This window comes from Erpetoichthys calabaricus, chromosome 4 (genome assembly GCF_900747795.2).
Source record: "Erpetoichthys calabaricus chromosome 4, fErpCal1.3, whole genome shotgun sequence".
Taxonomy (NCBI): Eukaryota; Metazoa; Chordata; class Cladistia; order Polypteriformes; family Polypteridae; genus Erpetoichthys; species Erpetoichthys calabaricus.
The window spans coordinates 180,442,785-180,466,119 of NC_041397.2; the positions used below are offsets into that span (position 1 = coordinate 180,442,785).

General features: G+C 36.8%; 1 protein-coding gene across 1 annotated transcript in view; it reads right to left on the reverse strand.

Annotated features, from left to right (window-relative positions):
* LOC114650396 (SH2 domain-containing protein 1A-like) overlaps positions 1–23,335 on the reverse strand; it is a 43,432-nt gene that overhangs the window by 8,111 nt on the left and 11,986 nt on the right. The gene's annotated exons all lie outside the window — the stretch shown is intronic.

The following is a 23,335-nucleotide window of genomic DNA, read 5'->3' on the forward strand; positions in this document are numbered from 1 at the left end:
AGAGTCTTTTGAAGCTTCTGATGAGTTTTTCCATACAATGTGGGCCTGTAGTCAGGTTGTCTGGGTCAGCCCAGAGAGATGCAAACAATCCTCATACCTGGCCATAAAACTCGGGTCTCTATTCAAACCATGTTGTAATGTATTAAATTTTAGCATGAGTTTAACTTCTCATTCTTTTCTCTCTTGCAGTGTTCTGAAGTTGCCCATAAGCACAGTGACTTTAAAGTCCCTCTCACAGTATCCATGGCTGCTGAAGTGGGCCGCTACAGGAATATCTGTGTTGCCGTGTTTAATGTGGAAATGTATAAAAATACTAATGTTGGGTTAATGTACAAACTCTACAAACACTAGTTACAATGACCAAGTTAGGATCGAAACACTCCTGAAGCTTTGAGGCAGCAGCATTAGCCTCAAAAACTGAAATTAAAATATTCCACCTTGCTTTAGCTCATTCAGCCTGTAATATCAATTACTTTTCTTCTATTGTGTTTCAGTTTAGCTACATTGAGCAGAAATGACTTAGTAACTGATTGTTTTCATGTAGCTTTTATGAAAGATTGAAGTTGAGCATTCAAACAACAGACTGCAGTCTGAGAATCAGATCTTTGATCTACAGTCATGTGTAGCTCACATATGATTTAGGGTTTAGATTGCACCTGTCTTTTTAGAGTTTTTAGAGTACAATGAAAGAAATGATGTGTCAGATTAGTCTACAAAATCTCTTTCATCAAAAAGAACATTTTGTACTAAGGGGAAGGATTTGCTTGCATTTACAATAAAACTATGTTTTTAGTCAAAAGAAAGTCAATTGTACACTATGTACAAGTTAGTGTGTGAATCAAAAAAGGTACAGTGTGTGGTATGACAAAGACATTCTGCATATAGATTCGGTTCACTCATTTTTGATTTATTTTTAATTTTGGAAAATTCAGTCTTAAAAAAAGGCCATTCAGCATACCATAGCAGGGCCAACTGCTGAATAGTTACAAACTTTCAAAAAGCCTGCTTACTTCAGTAAGTCAGCAAAGTGAAATCTTTCTTCATACTGCCATAACTAGGATTCATATTGATTTTTTTAAACTTTAATTAAAGCACTCCTTTATTAAGGTCTAAAATACAGGTGAATCTTGCACAGGATGTTGTCCTTTTTCTGAATGCACCTAGACTTTGAATTTATTGAAGAGTTCAATAAACTCAGATCTTTCCCTTTGTGACTTAATTTTGATACCGCTCATATGTACTGGAAAGTTCTCAGTGTTGGTTTTCAGAGTGCTGATGAATTTCATATTACAACTGTACAGATTGGAAATACAGAGATTGCTCTTGTGTAATTATTAAGCGCTCGCTCTTATGAGAAAAGCTTTCTTATCACTTATTACACGTTGTTTCACATAGTAAATGCTGACCACAAATCTATTACTTACAACCTCTTTTATTGAAAATACTTTTGATGTGGGACACATTAACATGGCATGTGAGGAAAACACAGGTATAGTGAAACCTTGGAAATGATCCTAAAACAGTTTCTCTAATTTACCCTCAGCAAAGTACCTAAGATAAAAAATCCTGAAAACTAGAGCGTCTGAAATATGCCAAGGTGGGACCATTGATAATGCATACAATTAAAAAAATTACAATCAGTATGAGGAATCTTCATTAAATTAGTGTATAATATACACATTACTGACCTTTAATTGGATTTCATTATTCTAACACCTTTACTTCTTAAATCAAAATAACATATTTCATTAGAGGGCGGCACGGTGGCGCAGTGGGTAGCGCTGCTGCCTCGCAGTTGGGACACCTGGGGACCTGGGTTCGATTCCCGGGTCCTCCCTGCGTGGAGTTTGCATGTTCTCCCCGTGTCTGCGTGGGTTTCCTCCGGGCGCTCCGGTTTCCTCCCACAGTCCAAAGACATGCAGGTTAGGTGGATTGGCGATTCTAACTTGGCCCTAGTGTGTGCTTGGTGTGTGGGTGTGTTTGTGTGTGTCCTGCGGTGGGTTGGCACCCTGCCCGGGATTGTTTCCTGCCTTGTGCCCTGTGTTGGCTGGGATTGGCTCCAGCAGACCCCCGTGACCCTATGTTCGGATTCAGCGGGTTGGAAAATGGATGGATGGATGGATATTTCATTAGACTGGCAGGTTTACTACATCCAACATTTTGTATCTCTGTTCTTAATAATAATAATTATGTTTCTCTATTATAAAAAAAAAAAATGACGAGCGACGAGGCAAGACTTTTTTCTGGGGACGAGACGTGATTTTTTGAAGAGAGACAGAGACATTTTCACTTCCCGCGAGATGCACAAGTCATGTCATACTTAAAACCTTCAGACGCAAGTCTGTGATGCACATGCAGAGCTGGTTAGAGATAATGGAAGTAGGAAAATTCGAAAGTCTCAAAAAATTAGAGTAAATATCACATTAGTGCAAACAAATTGAAAATATTACTCGGGGAAATAACGGAACAGCGAAAAGAAATCAAATATTCAGGTGCTGTACAGGCTTTTAAACGTTCGAAGCGTCACATGAAATGCTGGTCACTCGGCACACAGCAGCAGCAAGCCAACAGCATCTCGAGCAAAGAGGAGGTGAAAAAAACAACTGTTACTTGTTTCCCAATGTATCACCGTTTAAGAGGGGTTTTGGAGGAGCGGCCGCGTCTCCTTGAGGTGCGCTCAGCCCCCCTCTTCACAACAGTGCCTACTGTTGAATTGCAGATCATGCGTGATGGCAGCAGCAGCACCCCAGCAACTGCTCGAGCAAAGAGGAGTTAAAAAAAAATGTATTCGTTTCCCATTGTATCACGGTTTAAGAGGGGTTTCGAAGAAGCAGCCACTGGCAGGGGGGGGAAAGGGGTTGGCGAGCAAAGCAAGAAGCTCCCTAGTTTATTTATATAGCATACAAGAAGCCCCAAGTGCCAATTAATAAAACAAAAAAAAGAAACTCCAAGTGCTTTACCCTCTAGAAAGTTCAACTGTATTGCCAACAAAGGAATTCTTATTTGATCATCTCCCATAGACTAGTGACAGTAGTACAATACCAACAACAGACATTGATTGCAAATACAAACAGTCAAAAATAATAATTTGAATGCATTAAAGAATACATTATAAGCAACATATACTGTATATACAGGAAACACTCATGCACTGCTCAGTACGAGACGCAGTAGATTTGCCCTGTGACCTGCAGATAAAAACAATCCCTGAATTTAGTGGTCAACGTGCTAATGATATGAGAACCCAGGAGGAAAGAAAAGTGACTGTGAAGGATTTCTAAGGTCCAAAAGTGTTCAATACTCTCTTTCACCACTCCAGCATTACTCTATATCTGCTGTCATTCCTTTAATTTTATTCTTGCTCTCATTGCACTGTAAATCTGATAGTAAAAATAATAACTCTATAAGCTTTATTTAGCAATTGTTGATCATGTTAAATCTTTCCTTATTTCACCCAGTATTTGCCAGCAGTTACTGACACTGAAGTTAAAGAAATAGTTAAAGAAATAGAATTAAGGTTAGTTCTAGATTCAGATACACATAACCTCAGGTTTATTTACATTTATGGATGTTGCATGAAGTTGGAACCCAACCAGAACTGGAGTTCATTAAAAAAGTTTGTTCACAGAGGGATCAGTACTAAGCGAAAAGTCAGTCATAACAACAAATATGCATTTGTTTTGTGGGAACTGTACTACTGTCACTACTTTGAGGAAAGTTGCCCCCTTTGCCTACAGAGACAACAGGAACACACTCTAGCATCCTCTTGTGTTTGCAGTGCTTCCATCTATGCAGTCTGTAAGAGGTTGGTTTTGTTTTACAGTTAATTTCCCAGATTTGTAATACAAAGGGAAAAATACTCTCCCATCTTCTCAGCCAGGGATGAGTGAATGCTCAGAAAAGTCCTAGCTAGTCATCTTACATGTTGTTCTACTTCAGTTGAACATAATTCCCCATTGCAGAGTGGCCTTGATACATTGTTTGTCTGCTAGTGTCCCATGGTATTTAAACATCGCTTTCTTCCTTACTCTGATTACCTAGGAGGTTTCTCTTCTGGGAAACCATTAGAACATTAGAAAGATTTACACAAGAACAGGCCATTCAGCCCAACAAAGCTTGCCAGTCCTATGCACGTAGTTAGCCCAAAATAGAATCAAATCAAGTGTTGAAAGTCCCTAAAACCCTACTTGTCTACCACACTTTTCAGTACAGAGTCGGTTGCTTCCTAGCAGTCTCTGTCTTTCCACAATGGGGTGCAGCTGTGTATTGAACTAAGATATCTTAGGGCTGCAGAAGGAGAACAATGACCTCAAAGTAAACCCTTACAAATAAAGGATAAACTTGATAAAGGAAGCACCCCATTTTGTAAATCAGGATTCTAAAAGCTGTAAGACAGCACTGATTCCAACTTCACCTCTTGCAACCCATGTCAACTGCACTGCTGTGCAAAAATACATTACTATGGGACATTTTATTACTGTTTGCTTCACTGCTGCAGAAATCTTATTTCAGTGTCTTCGGACCTCATGTGTAAAACACTGATTAATCGTCCTTACACTAGAAAGACAAAAACAGCACACACACTAAAAATGTGATTTATATAATTGCAAATGTGCCAGGTGCCACAGTAAGCTACCGTGTATGGCTTAAAAATAACATTTTTGAATATTTGTGACCTAATTACAATATTAAACCAAATTTCTCCGTGAGGGTAAATAAAGTTCTATCTATCTACACACACATATTATATATATATATATATATGTATATATATATATATATATATATATATATATATATATATATATATATATATATATATATATATATATATATATATATATATATATATATTCATTGCATTCGTAGTCTGTGTCACAATCTGATTGTATGGGTGGTTACCTACCAGGTAACGCTTGTGGTTGGTCAGCAAGTCGGCTAACATCTGCCACGGCGCCCTCCTTCAGTTGCGAGAAGCAGATCATAAAATGGTTGAAATAGTTTACTGTCAAATAATGCAAAGAGTACGCGACACGTGTTTTGCCATAGAGAGAGAGAGAGACAGACAGACTTTGTAATAAAAGTTCAGAAAGAAAACAAATAGCTTTTCATGAAGTTAAGCAAAATCAACACACATCTGAAAAAAATTATTTTTAGGAAAAGGTCATTTTTGTTATAGCATTTCCAGACTAAGACAGATAACAATAAATGGTCTTTTTCTTTTTTTAGAAAAACTAATATATTATTTATCCCCTGTTTACTTAAACAATTTCATTAGTTTTTGACTTTAAACATCATCATAAGGGAAAAAGATACATAAGTAAACTGCATCCAGAGGTGGGGTTAGACCACAGTTTACACACACTTTTGATCCCAAAACTAATGTTTGTTTGCTAAGTTCAGATACAAATTAAACATTATTTTTCAGCATAACTCAAAACTTGAAAACTTGAACTTTTTAAAATACAAAATACAATAGTTAATGTTAAAATATGATGCAGTCTGAGATTAAATGAAACTGAATATACATGAAGCGTAACTTTTAAAAATATTTTGAGCTTAATTCCCCACTGGCTTGAAGCCATCATTCTAACTTCCTTATCAGAAAGAATATCGCTGGAACAATCCCAAGGATTTATTCAGGCGATCATGCATTTGTGCTTTTTAAACATGCACTGCACTTTAGTGAAAACAGAACAATACTCCTTAACTACTTGCCAATTATTCCATGAAAATAATATGCTTTGTTTTTGCCTTTGTGATACACACTAGATCACCAGTGTATGCCTCAAAAAATAAGAATGGGGCATCAAAGAAAGCACAGTATTTCAATAAGTAAATTCGACAAATTTAATAATAATTTATATACTAAAACTAGCTAAGTGAAACGGCAGTTTATTAAAGCGGGCTTTATGGTACAACAGTAAATCCATCTGTTTCATTGTTGTCATGCAATAACGACCTCTGTTCATTACATATGCCTTACATTTCTCTTTCTTTGTATGTCTGGTTGTATTCTTTCATCGTTTACTATACTGTAGCTCTTACATCCTTCTTTCTTTGTGGTTCTTATTGCTTTTCTTTTTGGAATATTCCAGCTCTGTTGTGAAAGCAGACAAAGTGGCGTAAGCACGTACACTGCACAGTTTACTATTTTACGTTTGGCACTTGTCTTTGTTCCAGCCCTCTTTTGGATGTTGACATTATACCTGAGCAGGAGCACGAACGCCAGATGAATGGACATCTTATTCTTTTATATATACACTACGAGTCAAAAGTTTAAAAAACACCTACGTTTTTTCAAACTTTTATGGAAAATGCACAGAGTTTAATGTCTAGTTGGGACATAGTCGGCAAATATGTTTTGGGTCATTGTCTTGCTGTAGGATGAATCCCTGACCCAGTAGGCACAGACCAGAAGGTATTTAGAGGTGCTACAAAATGCTGTGGTAACCCTTGAGATTCAGAATGCCAGTCACTCTGTATAAGTCACCAAGTCTGCATCCAGCAAAAGAATCCCAGACCATCACACTTTCTCCTACATCTTTGACAGTTGGTGTTGCACACTGACGAACAATCCTTTCACCAACTTGACGGCACAGAAACACCCTACATGATGAACCAAAGATTTCAAAACTTGATTCTTATTTTATCCTTTAAGAAATAGCCTACTTACTGGCACTTGCTTTGTCAAACCCGCAGCACAAAGTCTCCTCTTCACAGTAGAAACTGAGACTTGCTTTATTCAACCACTGTTACGCTGTGCTTGAAGATTTTCTACTGTGAGGCACCTATCATGTAAGCCGGTGACCCTCAAAAACTTGTGTTCTGATTGAGTTGTGACTTTGAGTTTCTTCCAGTTTCCAGTTGCTTTTGGATTGTGTAGGATACCATACTCACTGACAATTTCTCTAAAGGCCTACACTTCTAAGTGTAATAATGCTCTGTCTCATTTCATTTGTTAATTGTAATCCTTGACTCCGTGAAAAACCCGAACTACAAAGAGGACTATTTCATTTATGTTAGGTAGAATGCCCAGAGGGGACTGGGCGGTCTCGTGGCCTGGAACCCCTACAGATTTTATTTTTTTCTAAAGCCTTCTGGAGTTTTTTTTTTGTTTTTTCTGTCCACCCTGGCCATCGGACCTTACTCCTTTCTATGTTAACTAATGTTGTCTTATTTTAATTTCTTATTTTGTCTTTTATTTTTCTTCTCTTCATTATGTAAAGCACTTTGAGCTACTTTTTGTATGAAAATGTGCTATATAAATAAATGTTGCTGTTGTTGTTGCCATTATCACTGGAATGTACAACTTTCTACAATGTAATATTGTCCAAGTAGTACTTCAGAGGGTGTAGTAACACAGTCTGTTCCAACTCTACTTTAAGACAGAGGGTTTTTCAGTAATCAACAGACATTGGGACACCCGTGCAAATTGTTTGCTTCAACTTGTAAGGCTTAATTTAATTTAATTGCTGCAGAACATCTGTAGTTTGTGACCTATTAGTTGTTTTCTAAAGAAGACCCATTTGTAACATTTGAAATTTCCTTTTTTCAGTTTTTGCTAACCTAAATTTCAAATTTAAACCTCTGAAAGTTTATTGCTTACATTTTCACTTTTTTATGTCATTCATTGCATTTCACATGATTAGATTTGAAGGAGAACTGGAAAAACTGAGGTTTTCCAAAACTTCAGACCTGTAATCATATCATATTAAATCATATCAAATCATATTATGTGATATCATCTTCAGTTAAATTCTTCTCTGTACTTGTAAAATTTTTATTTTTATACTGTATTGAGAAGTTGTTCTGTTCTGTGTATTGTATTGTATTGACCCCCTTCTTTTTGACACCCACTGCATGCCCAACCTACCTGGAAAGGGATCTCTTTTTGAACTGCCTTTCCCAAGGTTTCTTCCATTTTTTCCCTACATGGGTTTTTTTGGGAGTTTTTCCTTGTCTTCTTAGAGAGTCAAGGCTGTGGGGCTGTCAAGAGACAGGGCCTGTTAAAGCCCATTGCGGCACTTCTTGTGTGATTTTGGGCTATACAAAAATAAATTGTATTGTAATGTGTGGCACCGCCCACGTATTAGTGAAAAAGGACAATGAGTTGGGCCCTGCCCAGCTCCTGTCATGCTTCCCCCTCCCCTCGGTCCTCAGCCTCTGTCTCAGATTAGCACAAATACATACATATATATATATATACATATATATATATATATATATATATATATATATATATATATATATATATATACTTAGCGTAATGAGAGAAAGTAGTAGTCCGTTAAGTAGTTCTCTCGTTTGCTAGTTAAACGGAGGTAAGGAACACACCCTGAGGTTGGCGCGTGAGTGAGCAGGGCCCCACACCCGTCCCCTCGGCCTGCTGCACGTCTCTTGGATTCATGCAAATAAATTGGTACCACAAGTGAACTATGATACATAGTGCAATGAGAGAAGTCATAAAATCAACAGGAATGTTCAAGCAAATTATAGAAAAAAATCTGATCTAAATCCGTTAAATAGTTCTGACATGAAAAGCGGACAGACATACAGACAGACGTTGGATTTTTTTTATTTATTTTTATATATATATATATATATATATATATATATATATATAGAGAGAGAGAGAGAGAGAGAGAGAGAGAGAGAGAGAGAGAGAGAGAGAGAGAGAGAGAGAGAGAGAGAGAGAGAGAAACAAAGAGATGTATAACTTTTATATTCATCTTTAAGAAACATGATCACAAAGTTACATATATGTAATAGAGTTATGTCATCAAATTGCATATAGTCTCAGAAAAAAAGCTTACAGAGGACCAACCGAAACCACCTACTTACTCACTGACTTGCCCTAACTGAAGGTACCTTTGAGGCGTAGCATTCCCATTGGCTGTGAAGCTGCAAATTATACTTACAATAAGACATACCAAGATATAAAAAAGATAACTTTATTCTGGGTTGAAAAAGATACTACATGTTGAAATAATTTTCAATAACTCATTGATACTAAACAGCATAGTGATTCAGTGGGATGAATTGTCTACCCACACCACTTGGAACTGAGTTTGATTTCCAGCCTCTGGCATGTCCTCCCACTGGTCATGTCAGTTTGCAGTTAGGCTAATATACAAATATCATTTAGCTTGGTTTTTGTTGTGTGATTAGGGTCTGGAGTGTCATATTGCTTAGGATAAGCCTCTGTCATTCACCAAATATCACTGGTGCAGTTGTCTATTTTTGGTGAACCTGTTCTAGAGAAAGTACATTTAAATATGAATGGATTATTCTGATAATTATAACAAACATAAATCTACATTTTGATGAAGCATTAAACATTTTAGCAGCTGTCAAACTAGTGATTCGAAAGGTTCCTAACATCTCAAAGTAAGGTCTGAAAGGCTGATCCTCATCAAAATGAGGCTTCAGGGGACATCTCTATTTTTAATTTGTTGTTCATTTATCCTTTTACTATACCTATATATTTAAACAGAAGGTCATAGGTAGCTGGGAACATGACAGCAGCAGTTCCTGGTAGAAACTGTAAATTACTGCAATGTCCATTTGTGTCCAACAACTCCCCGAACTACCAACCAGTCGCTCATTTTGGGCCTATTTAGAGCAGCAAATCACTCTAACCTGCACTACACTTGGATGTTAGAGGAAACCTGGGGTTCCTAGACAAAACAAATGGGTGGAATGGGCAAACTCTATATAGACAGAACAGAATGTGAACAAAAGATTAACTGCTACTAAACAACCATAATGTCCTTTCACAAAGTATTTTTTTCTAACATTTGTTGAGTTGCTATATTCATTTGAAAATTAAGGTGTAAAGATGGTTGGTCCAGTACCTAAAATAATAATCCTAAAAAATCTGCTATTGCAGTTTTTCTACTATCCCCAACAAGGCAAACATCACTCACTACTCCATTAGTAAAAGACAATTACAATTTACTTTTATAACTGTTTTTTTAACAAAAAAAGTTTCAAATTCTGTGCAAATTTGGCCCATAAAAAATCTAAATCTTACATTATCTAATCAATTGTTAAAGAAGATGAGAGACCAACACAATCCATTGCACCTCTTTTTTAACTTGGAATGCATCACCTATGATTGACGTGAACTGCTCTTGGAGGAGCTCTGTTCTGTTACACTCTAACTAGGTTTGGAGAGCTATAACAAAATAAACTTATCAAGTCTAAATCATTGTCCAATGGAAGGGTACAGTAGCTGCAGGTTATAAACAAGATAATTTAATAAATACAATTGCTTTATGGGAAGAATTTAATGACTTCTCCAGACAATATGTTTGGCGGGATCATTCTGGAAACTCCAGCACATCTGCAAAGAATTGATTGCTGCAAACAAAGAGTAACTGTTCAAGAGAACTTTGTAACTGAGAGTACAAGGAGACATCAGTTAGCCTATTTATAAATATAACTGAAAAATAAAACATTCAGTCTGCTTGAGCTACTATTTTATTTCTGTATAATAACTATTTATCTGATTTTAAATTATTAGAAATGCTACTGTTTTTATATAAGTATATAATAAAAGACAGTAGTCAGGAGAACAGAGGTGAATTATTCTAGCTCCAAAAACCACATAATTAATACTTTGAAACATGCAAAGATATATATTTTTTTGCAGCTTGCCTAGTCTATTACACAGTCATGGTTAGACATCTTGATAATATTTGCCGTCTTTGGTATGAAACTTCAAGTGGGGCTGTACCAGAATTTTTCTGTATGTATGAAAACATCTTTAAAATAAACATTAACTTACATAAGTAATTTGTCTGCTCCTCTTTTGCTAATCACTAGCAAATCATGCAAGTTCAAGCACCTTTCAAGTCACAAAAAAATCAGTCAAACAACAGGCACTGGTCCATTAATCAGTCTCAACTGACATCAGATCATTATGATACCCTCCAATATCATTATCATTTGACAAAGTACAACCATATACATTTAAACACTAAGTAAAATGACAGCCTCACAACCACAGATTGCTCAAGAAAATACATTGACTATAAACTGCCTAAATTGAAATGGCAACACCTCATGTTTAGAATGGAATGGCTGGGAGAAGGACAAGCTGTAAAAACACAAACAAAATACACAGACTACACATACTGCACAATGTGAACTGTATAATACAAGTCCAGTAGCAGAGCCAATAAATATGTGGCCAAATTATAAACATAAATACACATTCTAAAACCAACTTCATCCAGTTCAAAGACACTGAGGGAATGGAGTTCAGTGCTAATGAGTGTAAGCCAAGAAAAACTGGTGGCAGTCCATCTCAGGTCACTGAAGCCAACTTATATAGAATGACAAACAAAATTTGCTTACAAAATAGTGTTTTATTATGGCATAAAAAGAGTGTGTGTAAAAGAATAGTAAATCACAAAAGCATTGACTGATCTGGATCACATTTTATTTTACCCGCACACATTTTTAGCAACCCAGAGTCTTGTATCTTCTTGCCATATTCAGATGTGTTCTAATTAGTGATTCTTTTTTGCTGAGCTGGTGGTGCTACCACTAAATCATTGTGCATAACAGGTATTATTGTGCTATTCCCATTCATAAGATATGGGACCTCATGTACAAATGGTGCATACACACACAAAAATGTTGCATATGCCCATTTTCACACTCACTTCAAGATGTATGAAAACTAAACTTGCCGTAAAGCCACACACATTTTCATGGCAGCCTCACGCTATGTGTACACACTTTTCTGCTCAGTTTTGCAAACGTGCGGCACCCAGTGTCAAAGCAGTGTTACTGTTTCTGTGGTCTCCCTTTCTTTTCTAGATTCACATCCATGATGCAGGTTGTATCAAATACACTGAAATTAAATGCATATCATTTACATATTTAAGGCACTTGATTGTAATCATTCTATAACAATATAATGGTTCATGGAATGGCCAAACTATTCCAAATGCCACAGCTGCTTTAGCATTGTTACTCTCAGTGGACCACTGAGAATATTTTAAGTCATCATAACTGCACAGCAGTTGATTGGAAAGCTCTATAATGGGTTGTGTTGCGAGTACAGAGAATTATCGGAATACAGCTTCCAGCCCCAGAGGACATTTATAGCACACACTGTCTAAGGAAAGCCACCAGCATCTGCATTGATTCCACTCATCCATGCCACAGTCCATCTGAACTTCTCCCATCCGGCAAATGCTTCAGAGCCTGCATGAACCTCGAGGCTCAGAAACAGTTTCATCCCAATAGCTATAAACACACTCAATCAGTCCATCAAGTGCTCCTGATAAAACTGTTTGTACTTAGGGCTCGTTTATACTTCACGCTCGGAATGCGTACGCGCACGCATCATGGCTGCCACGCGTTTTCAGCGTTCATTTGACTCGTCCTCTGAGCAGGTCCTCAGAAATTAACGCAACGCATGCGTGAGTTGCAGTACCAGCAAAAAGTTGGGGGCGCAGTGTGATAAAAGTTGGAATGTGACATCAGAGTCTCTGTTTACTATATACATGTGACAGAAAGTCACTATGTGGATCCTACGGGATCGATGGGTACGCTTCGATGTTTGATGAATGGTTCGATGTGGTGAAGCAAAATACCGACATACAGATGCATTCATGGTGCTTTTATATTTAAGTGTCGCATATTCCCCATCGTAATGACATGATACATTTTAAACGTCTCACATACCATCTTTTGTGCCGTATTTGTTTTTTGCAACATCACAACAGCAACATAATGTACAGCGCTGTATTTGAGCCACAGAGAAAAAAAGGTGAAAAGGTGTATTTTGTGATTAAAGTGGAAATTTCGGTTTTAATCTCGAAATGTTCACTTTATCCTTGTAGTTTATTTTATCATTAAAGCAGACCGTTGTAAACGTTATCCCAGTTTTTAATCACTACGAGCTTCTGGGACTTCCTCCTGACCTGACAGCAGCGGCAAACAGCAATAGATCACCACACAGAACACATTAAATGTATGATATTCCAACTCTCTGCAAATTTAGAATCTTAAGATTTATACTTGATATCACTTTCATGATGAAATGCATTAAAGTATATATGTTACATTTTACAGATAAATCGCTAATTTCGTTCAAATAATGAATACTGTTAATAATTACACACATGGGAGTGACACGGTGGCGGAGCGGTAGCACTGCTGTCTTGCAGCGAGTTAAGTCGCTGGTATTCCCTGCCTGGAGTTTGCATGTTTTCCTGGTAGGTTTCCACAGTGTGCTTCAGTTTCCTTTGAAAGATATGCAGATTTGGTGACACTAAAATGACACTAGTGTATGTGAGTGCTTGTATTCACCTTGTGATGAGCGGATGCCCTGTCTAGGGATAGTTTCTGCCTTGTGCCCAGTGCTAGCTGGAATGGGCACATCCCTGGATTGATGGATTCAAACATTAAACACCCTTTTCAGAGATTTTGCGGCAAGGTTCCATCGGAATTTAATGGGTGTTCCAGGCAATTCACAATACAGCGAAGCCAAACCTGTTTTCACCATGATAATATCTCGCATTGCCGCCTGGTGGATTCTTCCAGATTTATGTAAAGTACACACACAAGTATAAACAGTAAAACGCTTGCGTAGCAGGAGCGTCCGCTGCAGCATGTGTTGCGTCGCATGAAGTATAAACCTGGCCTTGCAATCACCTCACTGTAAACTTGAACTACAACTGTAATATTGCACAACCTGAGCCACTTTATGAACCATTTGAACTATCTGTACTATATGTACATGTAAATTGTAGTTATGCTTTCATATTGCATATTTTTCTTTTTTTTTTTCGTATTTTGTTTATCATTTTATAGGGAAATTAGTTTATGGAGGGGTTGCCTACAGAATCTCAATGTACGTGCTCCCAGATGTTTAATACATGCTTTAATGCATTCCATCATGAAAATGATACCAAGTATATATCTTAGTATTGTAAAATGTTCAGATAACTGTAATATCATGAATGCAATGTATTCTGTGTGGCGATCAGTTCCTGCACACTCTTGCCAGCATAAGAGAAAGTCAGTTTTAAGAAGCATGGAGCGATTAGTGACTGGGTTGGGGAATACTTAGAATACAAAGCATAACATGCTACTTTAGATACAGTATTTGTTGAAAATTGTTTCATTAAAGAAATATGTTTAAATGTATCTTGAGCAAGTAAGTACACAGAAAACTACTACTACTAAAACATTTTATGGAAATTTCTGTATACTGTAAATTGGATTAAGCAGGTTTGAGAATGTATTTATGTATGTAACATATTTATTATTATTCATTTTTTCTTTGTAAAGTTAAATCTAAATCCTTTTGCTACAAAGATTCTGAGTAAAAACCCATTATTAAATAAATCGGCAGACTAATCAGCCTGAATCTTTTGATTCTGAACCATCCAAGCAGGCAATAAAATTCCTTCTGCTATTTAAATAAATGGCTCCACATAAAGTACAGTATGTTTAATTCTTGGTTTATAAATAAACAAGGGGGCTCTGCCCCCTGCTCGCTTCGCTCGCCTACCCCTGGCATTGGGTATCCTGAAATACATTAGCCGAGCTCGTTCGTTTTGGAGCCGTGTCCGCTTTGCCCGCGGCATTTCTGACGCGCGTTATAGGTGCCTGCGTTCATTGATTTTATCCAGGCGGGCTCGTATTTGTATATCCGTCAGTCGAGCTCGTTCATTTTGAACCCATGCCTGCTTTGCTTCCGCAGTTTCAGACGCGCGTTGTAGGCTCCTGCGTTCATTGATCTTATCCAGGTGGGCTCGTGTTTGTATCGTTGAGCTGTATTGTGTTTGAATTTGGTGTAAAGCGTTCAGCAGTTTGTACAATCCCAAGCAGCACATTATTCCTAACTTCACTCCGCAGTAGTGCCACTCACAATATGGCGGTGACGCCTGCGCCTTCACTCCGCAGTAGTGCCACACACAATATGGCGGTGACGCCTGCGCCTTCCGTACTATGTCGGTTTCACTATGCTGTGTAGGCGCCTTTGCCTTTCGTACTTTCCCACGCCTTCTGTACTATCTTTGTGGACTTGTGGGGCCTCCGTAGCCTCTTCCGTTTGAATCTGGGCTGTAGCACAGAATCCTCTTTTTTGTGTGGCTGTGTCATTATTCGTTAGCTATGGGCGCGTTGTTGCTTCATTTCTCATTCACGTCAGTTGAGCTGTTTCGTTTTTGGGCCGTGACTCCTTTGTTCGCGGTGGATACGACTTCGCTTGCGGTTTATGAGACGCGCACTGTACACGCCTGTGCAGTATGTCTCATGGTCCCATCGCCGTGTACCTGCGTCCATGCCATCTGGTTTACCATTCTCGGTTAGTAATATGGATGATTCCACACAAAGTACATTAGAACTACTTTATCAAGAATTATTGTTCTGTTAAGAGGTTCCATGGGACAAGAACAAAACTGCAACTATACTGGCTAGTTTTAAGACTGACAGTAAGCCACCAACAGTGAGACAAAACCACACTGGTACCTTCCATTAAATGAATTCATCTACCGTGGTTGTGGGGACGGAAATATATTCCTATATTGGAGCTGGTTGCTCTAGCAGGCATAGGTGTCACCATGAGAAGTAGGGGGCACATCTCTCTCTCTCTCTCTCTCTCTCTCTCTCTGCCCTTCTGGAGCAACTAGGGCACTAGTGGATAGGTAGCCCAGAAGTAAGTGGGCAGGCCTGCATTCTAACTAAAGACAATGAAACCAATGAGGAAACACCTGATGTGGCAACAACGTCCAGCCACTAGAAGGCACACAGTTCCATGTACATAGAAAGTGGAAGATATAAAAAGAGGGGGATAAGTGAATGCTTGGATGAATTCTATGCCATTTAAAAGACAGGGGTTCATGACCCTCAAATAATTAAAAATGCATCTCTTTTTAATGTCAGAAGAAAACCACAGAACTAGGTCCCACAGCGACACCAACAGAGTGAGCCTTTTATGTTTTGGCCAGGGTTACATCCCTGGTATATGTTTATGTTGCTTTTGTCCTTTTCTTCTGCCTTTTTTGTTTATTTTTCAGTCTGAGTTATTTAGTGTGGTTATTTCTTTTAAAATTATTATGCCCATTTATTATTTATTTGATACATTTAATGTATGATTGTTTATGTTATGTTTAGCAATATTTATGTACTGTGGGTTTTAAATGTCTCTCTGTTTCCTGTGTTTTGAGGGTGGATAACCAAGATGCAGGGCCACCTCTCCATTCCAGTTGAGGGACTCATGGGATATGCAGTCCCTCACAATTCATTGAATACACTTTGAGTTTTGTTAGATTTGCTGTTTCATTAGTTTTTGCTGGTTATTTTAATATGCTTCTGTTTATTCTGTTACTTTGTTAGATTACAATTTAGAACCTTTCTGTGGATTACCTTTTAAGGAAATCCCTTTTGCCTTTTTTGATAATTTTTGAGTATTTTGTTACTTTTCCAATTTTTGTTCATAAATTCTGTTCTATTCCATTATAAAGATTCTGGTTGGACTTGTCTTTTTTCAAGCTGGAGTTTCATGGTACTCCCTCTTATGAGACATATTTCAAGATATTTCGGACTGACTGAATTTTGAACTTTTAAAGCCTGTTCTCAACTTTGAGGCCTAGACAGGCCTTTAGTCTCTCATTTTCCTGGGTGTGTCTGGCCTTGGGTGAGATTTCTTCTGTAGGCTTTTTGAAGGCCTAATCCCTTTGCTGTTTTTGAAGCCAGATTCATAACAGTGTCCATTCCAGAAAAACAGTGGACCATTTTCCAACATTTTTCCATGCTTCACTCCATTTTCCATATCTGCTTCATCCTTATCAAGATTTAAGTTAAAATTTATATCAGACATAGAATTTAGAGTAGAGTTTACTGTGTTGTTCATTTCTAATTATAATGCAGGACATGCTCTTAAAGAGACACAATTCTTGTAAATTTATGCACAAATGGTAAAACAATGATAATCAGAATATTTTATCTCGATGTTTATTTTACATTACAATACATGGCCTCACATAGTTTTCTGTTGCTTGAATCAAAATAAACTATAAAATAGAGCAAGCTGGATAGCAGCTTGATGATTTGATGAGGATTTCATTATTTATTGGTGAAGGTTAAACAAATTCATTCTCAGTACATTTCAGGAATAATTTCATTTGTAATTAAGTTTTATGAAATGCTGGTTCTTGTTAGACGTCTTGCAAAGCAATCAATAGTAAAATGAGATCAGTTACATATTATGACTGACCTTTTCAAGGCGATAGAAAACCTCTGATCAGCACTCTCTTCCTACATGGGAGGGTACACAAAGTCAGCAGCAGTGCCATTGTTCAGAAGTCTTTATCTGGGTAAGGAAAGTTACTTATTATGAAACCCAATAAGCCAGTTATTTCCTATAAATTAACACGTACAATCTCACTCATTTTTACACAGCCTGGATACTCCCTCAAAACAACCATCTTACATGTCATTGATGCTTCATTAATAACCCTAGCCCCTAACCCTAATTTCAGGTTACTTTACTGTAACCATCCATCCCCATACAACAGTGCAAATGAAGGATGACATAAGCACTCAAAGTCAGGTCAATTAGTTCTTTACTTCTGTAGGATGGAAATTCAACAGAACAAAGAACTTTGAAACTTAAAAAATATACCAAGTATATTTTATAAGAACTAATATAATTATCAAACATTATGATTGGTTAGCAGATATTGGAGTGACTCACAGCATTTTTATGATTGGATTTTACCAGTTACCAAGAAGAATTATTTTTGTAGCAAATACCTCAAAACAGCAAGACATCAACATAAGCATTATCTTATTTCCTTCTTTTCTTCCTCCTCTGGCATGCCTTTCATTTACCAGCACAAAAAAAAAATATCAGGTTCCTGTTCCATCTCTCCTTTTTTCTAGCCTGCTTCTTTTGCTCAGCAAAATCAACACAATGGCACTGGTTGTATAAAAATTCCTCAGTATAACCTGTAAAATAATTCTAGGACCCCACACAACAACTGCTATTATAGTACATACCCAGCTTTGCAGCTGTGACCATTGTACACAAAAAGTAATGAAATGAGTTCAAACATATCTTCTGTCTGAAGATCCTTCCTTGCCAGGGTCAGCACAAGGAATTATGAACGTTTTGGTCATGCTCAATTGTTGAGTGAAAAGGAGAATAATTAGTATTTATCTTTAAGTCTATACATTAAAACAGTGATCCAGCCAGGGATGTTTCAGAGTACTACTTATTCATTGGTTGGCTGCTAAGGATCTATAGAAAGAAAATTTTTTTAGGAGCTGACATTCTTAATGTACACATATCCATTTCTGTTTTTTTTTCTGCATTATTGCATTTTTTAATATGAATTTTGTAAGATTATCCACAAAAAACTAACATTAGATAAAATGTCCTTTTAGACTCAGTAACTGGATATTTCCTGTAGCTATGTCCAGCTTAATCACTGCCAGCAACAGATAATATGAACATATGGAAAGAGGTCAATTTTAATCTTTTTCCTAAAGATTATGCAAAATTTTGGCGCAAACTTATTTTATTTATATGTTTTTGTTTTGCCATATTTTCTCCAATACATTTACATTAATTTTATGAAAGTTTTTTTTTCCATAAACAAAACCTATATTGTCAGTGGTAAAATCACAGTTTGCAATAGGATTATATATCAAAATTGAAATTACATTTGTGACTTGCAGGGGTTAGAAGCACTTGACCCCCCACAAATGTGAAAATCCTCAAATCCTCAACAACATAAGCAAACACATACACATTCAGAAAGAAAGAGAGAGAATGGAAATTCACATACAACATGATTATAATGTTACATGGTAATATTATACCATGTAATAATATTTCTGGTTATTATATTATATATAATATTACATATTATACCATGTAATAAATTTTACTGGTATTTAGATGACAGTAAAATAAAAACCTCAAGTTTATACTGTATACCTAGGCCAAAATGTAAATTGAGAAAACATTTATATCCACTTTCACTGCTGGAGTAACTGCTGGAATGACTTCACAGATTTCCTGCTCTGCTTCTTGATATACTGTACCTTACTGGTGAGCAACTGCAGCAGCTGATTCCACCAAACAAAACATATCCAGTATTTTCATGTGGGGTTATCACTTTCTACTATCTCTTGTCACTTTTATAATCATTAGAAGCACTATGTTTAGGACCCATGACATATATTCTAAGTTTAATACAATAAATGCAAATAGTTGCAAGAAACATGAGATAGAATGATCACTGCAAAAGGAAATCGCAAAAGTGAGGCTGGCTGCTGAAACAAAGATGTGTGCCTTCGCCCAAATAAAGTGTGTAGCTCTACAGATCTTTAGTGAACTGTAATTTTTTTTTACAAAATTTATATTATAATAAATTTGCATGCATATTTATGGTAGTTAATGATTGTTGTAGAATTGTTTTAAAGAGCTTCGAACACTTCAACTCCAAAATGATTAAAAAGTGTCACTTCCACCATTACAGTTCTGAGTATATGGAAATTATTAATTTATGGTAATGTAAATCATGACACATACCCTCATGTCATACAGTGTACAGCAAATGGAGAGGGCTAGCAATTCAAGAGGTATGGTGGTGCTGTGCACTGGGACTGGGATCCCCAGGACTCAACCTAAAAATTGCATTTACGCAATATTTTCAAGCTCATATATAATATAAGATAATATATTATATAATTATATATTATGTAATATATAATAATAATTATTATACAATAAGATACTGCAGATGTTCTATCAGACGGTTGTGGCGAGCACCCTCTTCTACGCGGTGGTGTGCTGGGGAGGCAGCATTAAGAAGAAGGACGCCTCATGCCTGGACAAACTGGTGAGGAAGGCAGGCTTCTATTGTTGGCATGGAGCTGGACAGCTTGACATCTGTGGCAGAGCGACGGGCGCTCAGCAGGCTCCTATCAATTATGGAGAATCCACTGCATCCACTAAACAGTGTCATCTCCAGACAGAAGAGCAGCTTCAGCGACAGACTGCTGTCACTGTCCTGCTCCACTGACAGACTGAGAAGATCGTTCCTCCCCCAAACTATGCGACTCTTCAATTCCTCCCGGGGGGTTAAACGTTAACATTATACAAAGTTATTGTCTGTTTTTACCTGCATTGTTATCAATCTTTAATTTAATATTGTTTTTTGTATCGGTATGCTGCTGCTGGAGTATGTGAATTTCCCCTTGGAATTAATAAAGTATCTATCTATCTATCTATATGTAAGAATTGGCAGTCAGCCAATTTTGGCACAACTTTGGTAACAGCATACAGTAGAAAAAAAAATCAAACAAGATGCTAACTGATGGTTTACCCTACATCTCACCTTAGCTGGGGAAATCAATACTGTCAAGGTGAACATTCTTCCTAAGCCTCAATTTCTAATTCAGAGTATCCCTATATACATCAACAAAACATTTTTTAAGAAATTATACTCAATTATAACCTCAAATATCTGAAATTGGAGACGTTCACACTTTCAAAAGGTGACACTACAAAGACCTAAAGCTGAAGGTGGCATGGCACTACCTAACTTTCAATTTTATTAGTGGGTGGCAAATATACACACTATGCAGACCTGGAAATTGGCACAAATTAATGAATTTACACCAGTCGGGTCAGTGATGGAAATTAAATCTGTACTTGCTCTTTGTATGTCCTGCTTTGAGCCCCAGTGAATACTAATACTTTCATCAATATACTAATAATCCAGTCATACACCAATCACTCAGAATATGGAGTCAATGCAAGATGCACTTCAAGATAAAGAAGCTTTTATTTGTTGCTCCTCTACATAATAATCACCTTTTTAACTTCCTTAAACCTACTCAGCATTTAGTCTTTGAAAAACACTTGAACTGTATACAGATAACATATTTGCATCTTGTGAACAATTTACGCTACAAATGTAACTTTCCAGCAATACAATGTTCCACTGTTTTCAAATTAGAAATTTTGTTAAAGGAAACCTACTCGATTTTCCAGACCTCTCACCCATTTCTATTCCAAAACCTATACTCGTAAGTCTTGAAGACTCAAACAGTACCTAAACAATATATTAAAACTTCTCAACGAACCTTCCGTTCAACAGTCCTAGGGTATGGTGGGAAAAAGACCTTTCAGCTAACATTTTAGAAAAGGAATGGATGTCAGCCATACATAGATTTCACTCTAGCTATATATGCACAAAGTACACAATAATTCAACTAAAAATCTTTCATCGATCACACTTATCTCATTTAAAATTGTCCAATATGTAGGCAGGGCAAGATCCAACTTACAAGTGTTGCCGTCTAGCTCCAGCATCACTAGGCTATATATTTTGGGAATGCACCAAATTTACATCATTTTAGTCAAAAATTTTGATATACTTATCGTACAACCCTGGCATCACAGTCAGTTATAACCCATTAACAGCTATATTTGGTGTACTCCTGGATGGGCTTCAAGTGAATAGGACAAGTTGATTGTAATACCCTTTTCCACACAACTAGCACTTAGACTTATCTTGCTTAAATGGAACAATCTCAAACCCACCTTTTATAAGTCACTGGGTGACTGAAGTTCTGTATTATATGAAATTGGAAAAAATCAAATTCTCCCTTAGAGGATCCGTCCAGAACATTTAAAAAAATAACAAGAGTTAATTTAAAAAAAAATACATTAAATATTCATTTAGGGGTAAGAAGGTCTTGTTTACATATTAAGAATCAAGTTATAATGTTTTTATGATGTAATTTCCAAATGCTATATACTCAAAGCATATTTGGAAATGAAACAGGAAGATCATTGACATTAAGCAATTAATTAATATTCACTTTTGTATAAAGACATTCATCCATACAATATTGTAATTGTTGAAGTCTTTCTGCAGCTTTCTTAATAATTCATTGACACGACTGCAATATATGGCAAATTTGATATCCACTTACGAATAATACTTTATAGTGCAGTGCACACCACAGTATAATCAAGCACATTTTTTTCTTATTTATCCCCAGCAGTCCTGAAATGTAGATGTTACCATATAAGGAACACTATCATGCGTCTTTGCTGCATGTGTGTTCATCATGAACACAGTCTTAATGTGCATGATACATTTTCCAAATCAATCATAGGTAAACAAAAGTGAAACTTGACTTCTGATGCCAAACGAGTGCTTCAGTAAATGAAAACGTGTGCTCATGTCAAAAACACATGTCTACATTAAAACCTTAATTTTGCAATGATTTACCCTCTCTTAACAGATTTTAAATTACTGCGCAGTGTACGGGAGCAGTCAGAGTATCTGTGGAAATGAGATTAAAAAACAGTCTGGTGCACAGCTCTAATGTGCGTATAACTTATGTATGCCCTGGAGCTGCATTGGCACTCTCTTACTCCATAATTTCATTTGCATGTCTAGCTTTTGCTGTGTATTTTAAATCACATGGTATCCCCTGCAATTTACATTTGCATTTGGTACATCGGTGTATGTTCTAGCCACTAAAAGACTGACAGATATCAAGCTGGTGTTCTAGTCCAGCTTATGAAACAACTTGAGACTGAAGTGCTGGAGCTGATAAAGATGACTCCTTGATTCTGATTCTACCTCACTGTCTTTTGTATAAGTAACAGAGAATTATTACCAAAGGGGACTCACTAGAAACAGCCATTTGCAACTGTGGTCAGACTGGTGCCCTAATCATTCCCTGCCACCAATTGTCTCTCTCACCCCTTCACCACCTAATAGCTAATGTGTGGTGAAATACCAATTTTGGTGTTTCTTTCCTTTTGCCAAACAGAAAAAGGAAGGGATACTTCTTTCTTTAAAATCTTATTGTTGGTATTAAATGTTGCTACAAACTAATTTTCATATGATGTATTTAATGGCTAAATACTTGTCAATAGTAAATACATTTTGGCAGATATTTTTTAATAAAGTCTCCCTGCCATTACAGAAAGTGAAACAATAGCTCTGTGTAAAATAATTCAGGGTCACAGTGTTTCAAGATTATATTCCTCCAGCAAAAATAAATTATAGAAAATTGGTAAACCTTTGATGGAAGCACTCAAAGAACATTTAATGGGCTGTCTAAACTCAGATCCATCAATCTACTATCATCTCCAGCTGTAAAGCATAAACTTCAAGAAGTGATGTCAAATTTACAACAGCAATACAAAATTTTGGAGGTTTACCTGTTAAAAACACCCAGACACTGGTAATTAGAAACAGAATTATAATCCTTGCCAAATGCCTACAGGAATCATAGAAGCAGCCTTTTACAAGCTAGCTAGTTA